General features: G+C 35.1%; 1 protein-coding gene across 4 annotated transcripts in view; it reads left to right on the forward strand.

Moving 5' to 3' along the window:
- Positions 1 to 6713: 6713 nt before the first annotated feature.
- The window catches only part of LOC106881729 (uncharacterized), a 20774-nt gene continuing 19695 nt past the window's right edge, over positions 6714 to 7792 (forward strand). For 2 of the 4 annotated variants that reach the window (XR_001410890.2, XR_001410891.2), the window contains exon 1: positions 6714 to 6852. The gene's annotated coding sequence lies outside the window, so the exon portion shown is untranslated. The remainder of the gene's footprint in view (positions 6853 to 7792) is intronic. The other 2 variants (XR_008264417.1, XM_014932214.2) reach the window with 2 other exon arrangements.

Below are 7792 nucleotides of genomic sequence, written 5' to 3' on the forward strand. Positions count from 1 at the left end.
TATATATATATATATATATGTGTGTGTGTATATACACACACATACATACATGCAATCATTTACTGTAAATGTTTTTCATCTTTGCAAACATAACTGATTCGTGAAACACATAAATAAAATCAACATTTAAAATGTACAATGTATTAATTACACAAATTTTAAAACCTTACCTCTTTTAATTTACTATCATTGAACTAGCATAAATGTAAACACATAACTGGAAAAGGACTAAATAATATATATCAACATTTGAAGATCATGCTTCAGCACCCAGGAAAGACATGGGACAAGATGTTGAAGCATGATCTTCAAATGTTGGGTTATACGAAAGCAATGACAAGTGACCAAGACCTTTGGTGATATGCCATGCTTGAGAAGACCCGTCAAACCGAATGAGATTGTAGTCATAGTTGATACCAGTGTCACGTAACTGGCATATAAAAAGCACCCTTCAAACGTTGTGTGATATGCTGTGCTTGAGAGTCGTGGCTAATGTCAGTAACATCTGACTGGCACCCATGCCAGTGGCATGTAAAAAGCAACGTTCAAGAGTTGGGCCTCACAGAGGCAGTGACAGGTGACTGAGACCTTTGGCAATATACTGTGCTTGTGTAGACCTGTGAAGCCAAGTGAGATCATAGTTGTGGCCAATGCCAGTGGCACGTAAAAAGCACCCACTACACTCTTGAAGTGGTTGGCATTAGGAAGAGCATCCAGCTGTAGAAATTTTGCCAAATCAGATTGGAACCTGGTGAAGCTCCCCAGCTTACCAGTTTTCAGTCAAACTGTCCAATCCATACCAACATGGAAAGCAGACGTTAAATGATGATGATGATGAGTATTTTAATTTTCAAAACAAATTTGTTTAATTATACTGAATAATAACTTGGAAACCCAAAAGTAAAATTTCTAAAATGTTTAAGCTTCAAAAGTCTTTAGAATATTAATGTATAATATGAGAAGTAAATACCCAGTAAAGCAAACCTTGTCAATATTTAATATACCTGGTGCAAAAGTTTCAACTGAATTTTAAATTGGTAGTCTTTTTTCATTTAACATTATCTAACATGAGACAGACCCTCCAGAAAATCAAATAACATCCCATTCACTATATCATCACCACTATCATCATGGGTCAGAATTTGTTACGGCTAATATTCTACAGTTGGATACTCTTCTTGTTACTAACCTCCACTTGTTCTGGACAAGGTATATACCTAACTATGAGTATCTTACATCAATGAAAGAATAAGTCCTATATCCTTAGACATAGTCACTTTAACCAGTGTTGTAGAAGTACTATGATGACACACTAACATACAGATACAACAGGGTGTCCACAAGGTCTGGATACATGGAGTAAGTAAAATCATAACATTAACAATTAAATATAAGAAATAATAATTTCTTAAAGTATGTGTTAATCCCTGTGTACCCAGACTTTGTGGACACCCTGGAGAATGGAAAAGATTAAGTATTCATTAGTAATAACAAATGACTGTTCTAACACTACTGGAAAGAGAATATATAGTACAGTACACCATGATTCTATGAAAATAAAAACTATTCTTCCTTTATCAAGGCACATTTCACAAGTTCCAGTTGCTACTCAACAAAAACAATCTGTATGTTAGAGCTAAATGCTAATAATATCTAATATTATCATGATTCACTATGCAAAATTATTGCAAACTAACTTCAAACCTCAAGATCTAGTTTGCAATTGCTAAAGAATGGTGTGAAATGTAACATCTGTCATCACAGAAAACATCTGAACTTGTTGCATTGGACTCAGAACATCCTTCCAAAAATTTCTTGTATCATTCTAATAGACTAATTATAAAAAAAGGAAAGCATGGCACTCTTTAATCTTTTAGCATTTAGATTACTCATTAAGATTTCAATAATGTGATTATTTATTTTTAAAATGAGATCTTAGATTAGGTGTGAAAGGTCAGCTCTTGCTAGTTTGAACATAAAATGGGTGGAATATTTGGGCCAGATATGGCCAGTTTAAATGCTAAAGGGTTAAATATATTTGGAGGTGAAGAATAAAATACATGTCTAATTCTGGATAGGATACCAAAAGTACTGCAACTTCTGTCTTAAAGAAAACCTAGGCATCATTCATGGTTCATGTGATGTCAATGACCCATGACATTATAACATTAAAAATCTTCAAATGTAATCCATTATTCGTTTCAACTCACTGATAAGTAAAATCAGCCAAACAAGACTGCTAACACAAATAATTTATTCTTTTATTAGTTTCAGTCATGAAACTGTAGCCATGTGGGAACTGTCACCTTCGAGGATTTTAGGCAATCATATTGACCTCAGTACGTATTTCTGTCTTGTGCTTATTTTATCTTCATGGATGTTTGGCTTGCTCAAAATAGGAGCTAAATCATACTTCCACCTTAAAGAATGGGCCAATCAAAATGGAATACTTTTGATCATAAATCTGCTCAGCCAGCAAAGATCTAAATATAAACAAAACTAGTAACATTAGACCCTTACGCACTACTAAGATAAGGATATATTTAGCACTTAATTTTTTGTATCACACACACACACGCATGCACACATGCCTATAATTACAATCCAAATGTTTTGTATATCTATATAGATGACTATGATTCCAGTACAGTGATTATTAGTTCTGTAGTATATTGATGATAACTAATAAGTTTAGAAGCTTTTACACATATGAGTAACAGAATGTCATCTACTTGGTTTGATTTACTTTGAATCTACAATAATGATGCCTCATAAGCATCTTGTAGGCTGGAAGAAGTATCACCAAAGTAGACACCATCTGATCAACATTGGGTTGTTTTTTTCCAGCTGATGATATTTCTGTACAACACTACATAGTGCTAATTAACAATCAGTTACAAGGAACAAGTTATAGAAAACACTAAATAATGTGGCAACTAAATAGTATGGACCACCATAAACTAAAAGTAATTCATGAATAAAAGAAACAGCTGGTTTTTAAGAAAAAGTGAATGAAATAAATAGACATAATTACAAAGTAGCAAAAGTTCCCACAACTAGCCATAAGGTTAATTGATACACCATCAATGAAATGAATATGAAGTGTACAGTTTCAATAATTATGATAATGTACAGTGCAAGAAGGTTGACAGAAAAGACAAATATACAAGCAGATGAGTTTACTGAATATTTATTTTGCTGCTACTGTTTCATGAAGAGGCATGTGAGAAAAATGTTTTGCGTGAGATGAGTGGAATAAGTGGGTGACTGCTGAGAATTTAGTAACACCAGCAGGATTACTTCAGTAATTTACTATCATCCAGTTGTCAGTAAGTGAAGTCATTGTGGGTAGCTGTCAGAGAAAAAGTAAAACAAGGTATCCAAAAATGTGGAATCAGTAATACCATAGATAACACAAAAGATAACCTTCTCTATGAATATAGTGATGACCCAGAAATAAGTAGACAGCAATGATTATTATGTTGATAGATATTATATTTAGTAAACATTAAACCAACCATTTTCGTGCAGGTGACACGTAAAAGCACCCACTACACTCTCTGAGTGGTTGGCGTTAGGAAGGGCATCCAGCTGTAGAAACTCTGCCAAATCAGACTGGAGCCTGGTGTTGCCATCCGGTTTCACCAGTCCTCAGTCAAATCGTCCAACCCATGCTAGCATGGAAAGCGGACGTTAAACGATGATGATGATGATGATGAGAATCTTCAGCTAGTCATGATAGTCTTGAATAACATTTCATATTAAAGTAGAAATGTGAGGAAACTTTTTTAATGATTTTTTCTCTCTCTCATTTTTCCTCTGAATACAATAGGCTTGTAGGGTATATGAGGTGGTATCGAAAAGTTCCCAGACTAGTTCTGCAGCATGCCAACTGATGGCAGCACACGGTTGTGTGCGCAGTGAGAGCTAGCAGTGACCTTTATGAAGGAGTGTGCTGAGTGACATCACTGTGATTACTTTGCAAGTTGTGAAATTTGTATTTTTGTGATCTGTGTATGCTGTAGTTTGCAATTTTGTCGTAGTCAAGAAGCTGGAACAAAGAGCCAGTGTGAAATTTTGCTTTAAACTTGGGAAGTCTGCTACAGAGACATTGAGCATCCTTCGGTTATAAAGCAATGGGTCACACACAGTGTTTTGAGTGCCACAGGTGCTTTGAAAGCAGAAGAACATCCCTGGAAGACCTGCCAAGAGTATCATCTCTGGAAATGTGGCATTGTGCATTGAGAATTCATCCCCCAGGGCCAGACCATCAATTGAGAGTTCTGTTGTAATGTTTTGAAACGTTTAAGGGAGAACATTTAGCGAAAGTGACCAGATATGTGGAACATAAAGAATTGGTTTCTTCATGACAACAATTGACACTATCACTGAGCTCTCCTCACTTGTAAGCTGCTTGCCAAAAACATGGCACCACTTCTGCATCCACCCTATTCACAAGATTTAGCACCTGCAAACTTCCATTTCTTCCCCAAGATGAAAATGCAGCTCAAAGGTTGCTGTTTTAATGCCATTGTCGAGATCAAGATCCAATAGCAAAAGGTCTACAACTTGCTTACAGAAAATGACTTCCAGACTGGATTCCAAAAGTGGCAGGAACACTGGGACTGGTGTATTGCTGCGTAAGGTGACCATTTCAAAGGAGATGATGTTAAAACTGTTGTGATTTTAGTTTTGATCACGTGATTTTGATTGTCTCAATTGCTGTTATTTGCCTGCAGTGCAGCTGTGCGAAGTTCTGTTCTGTTTGCAGCACATGTTCAGTGTTGGTTTTTAGTAAGTTGAAAATGTAGCAACTCGCTGCATAAAACTATTATTGCATTGAAGTTTGGTTTTGTTTACTCTTTGTATTGTAGATTGCTGTATTTTTAGCTGATTAAAACCTTTTAAACTTAGATATTCCCGTTTGGGTTTATAACAAAAACTCAGGTAAATAAGTTATTTTTTTATTAAATATTATTAGTCCAGGAAATTTTTGATACCTTTTTATACTTCTGGTCTTCACACTATGTAATGAAGAAGAGTGGTGTACACAGGTAGTTGGTGACTTAGCACTACCTCTGAAATACCTGCATGGGTAATTAGAATGTAAAACAAACCTACACTAGTAGCCATGCTGTAAATGTTGTTACTGCACAACTAAATTATTCTAAATTAGATATTTAAAAAATATATATATCTTTGATAACATTAGTCAACAAAAAAATAAATAATAAATAGAAATGAAAGTTCTGGTGCCTTAAATATTAGACATCATTCATTCATACATCTTTGATAGTGTTACTGCTTCTTACAAACATTACAGAAGAAGTCATATACATGGGACAGTAAAGACCCCCTTCAGTCATGACTGACCACGGGATTGCACCTAGAAAGTCCCTCTCCATGCCACTGATGTTATCCAAGGGAAAGGCAAAGGCTGATACAGCTCAGCACCAGTGGTGTAGGAACACATTTCTCCAGTTGAGTGAACTGGAGTAACGTGAAACAAAGTGTCTTGCTCAAGAATTCAACATGCGACTCGTGTGTCTCCAGTGAAAGTTACATCATGCTACCCCACATCTTTGAACAGGGCCTTAGGTTTGATTCAGACGGCTATGTGAAGCCACCTGAATTGACATGGAATTAACCACAGTCTCTAGCAGCAATGTGAAGCCAATAGAACTGATACCAGACTGAGAAACGAATACGTACTGGGGCAATTTGTTCGATGGAATCTCTCAAGGCGGTGCTTCACCATGACCGCATTCCAATGACTGAAACAAGTAAAATAACTGATGACTTTTCAGGAATAGGGGGTTGGTTTATCTTTTTGGTAAACCTTTGATTAAAACTGGGATCCTTTCTGTTTGGTTTGTTACTATGGAAACAGGCATGAATGTGTCTCTGTGGCTTACGATTGGCTAGAATTATCCAAAATTTTCAAACTTGAATAGCTAATAACTCTATTTATTGATTTATGGCGAAAATGATTTTTAATGGCGTTGATTAGCCGATAAAAATATATCATTACACTGAATATGAATTCAATTTGAACAGAGATTGACCTTGGTAGCCCAAGAGAGAAGATCCTAAAACTGTTTACGACTCGTCCAATTTGTGAAATGAGCAGTAGGCGGACTAGGCTTTTCGAAGTTATTTTAAGAACTTTGTCATTAAAGGTAAAACGAAGGTGTTGCTATTAAATCTAATAAACAGAAATAGAATGAAATACAGGTTATTAAACATTATCTTTTAACTGATCTTTGAGCATTAACATATTCGTTTCGCTTAGCTTCATTACCATTCTCGCAGATATAGAAACTTTAAAGAAAGGTCCCCTTTTAATGAGAGAGGAAAACGTTATTTGAAAAATGTCGGTAGGAAGTGCACGGAAAGCTTAGACATAAGCTTCCAGTATAGTAAATTGTTGAGCTGGTTTCAATTAGCAGCTAAAACGAGTTCATTTTTAATTAATCGGTTAACATGCTCAAAGGTGAAAACATTATACAATGACATTCCAACTTTTAGAAAAATTAAAAATCTTGCACAAAAGCAATACTCATTTATTTCCGTACAATTCATTAAAAAAAAAGACAAAAAAATATATTTGAAACATTAAACACGCGAGTATAATTTTATTCCAAACACATTGGTAATAATTTTATTATAATTATTATATTATAATTTTATTATTACCTAATAAAATACTTAATTTTATTTAGTGATAATCAAGTCTCGTTTTAGCATTAACAGAGTCTCGTTTTACACGATATTTTCCACCCTATATATATTGAAAACTTCGTTGATTCCGCCTTTATTCTTCTGGGCTGACAGCAAGCGAATGTGTGGCAAGTAAGTTACTTATATTGAATTATTATCCGTTTGAAATTATACTGTTACATTTATTTATGTAGCAGAAATACCGCATTTATTGTATATGGTGGCACTGTCGTGATATAAAAAGGAAAAGCCAAAAAGACTAATTTGTCGTTTGACCATTTTTTTTTTAGTTTTTAATTGGTCGCATGTCTGTTGATAGATTTTAAAATAGTAAAAAGAATCTTAGGAAAACCTCAACGAATGTACCTTATCCTGTTATTTCATGACCTACATTTACGTAAATCTAGTGTTATAAATATCGTGTCGTGTTTGCAAAAGGAATATATATCGTTTATACTATTTAAATTTAGGACGGTAACTTTCAGAAAACACGTAAACCGTTGGAAGGAAGGATTGGTATAACTACCGTAAGGTTGTATCTATTTCTATGATTTTAAATAAAACTGATCTTCCATACATAGTAAAGGCAGGAAAAAAATTATTTTAAAAAACAGTAAGTGGCGCACATGGCGGAGACGTAATCCACCCGCTCACTTTTTTTTTCCCCCCCTAACAGAAACCCACCTTTTCGGCTATGGAGATTCCGATTCTGAAAGAAAAAAAAAGAAGAAATTCGCGAAAATTGCAACTTCAAAATTTTCAGGTACTACTAAAGAGTGGTCCCCAACGTGCACCCGCGCTATAGCTAGTCGTGAGTAGTCGATCCCACAAGTGCGCGTGTTTCATTTCTAAAAATGAAAGTTCTGAATTGTGTTAAGTCCCCGATGTTCACATTGCCAGAAAGAGATGGCTTTGATAAAACATAAGTAAGGGAAGATATTTCGTTGCCCAACGCACAAAGCAGAAAAACAGTCGGTCCAGATGGACTATATGTAATCTGAACCTTCCCCCCCCTTTTTTACGGAATCCCACGTTTTTGGCTATGGAGATTCCGATTCTAAAAAAATTTTTT

The sequence above is a fragment of the Octopus bimaculoides genome, chromosome 6, assembly GCF_001194135.2.
Source record: "Octopus bimaculoides isolate UCB-OBI-ISO-001 chromosome 6, ASM119413v2, whole genome shotgun sequence".
Classification (NCBI taxonomy): Eukaryota; Metazoa; Mollusca; class Cephalopoda; order Octopoda; family Octopodidae; genus Octopus; species Octopus bimaculoides.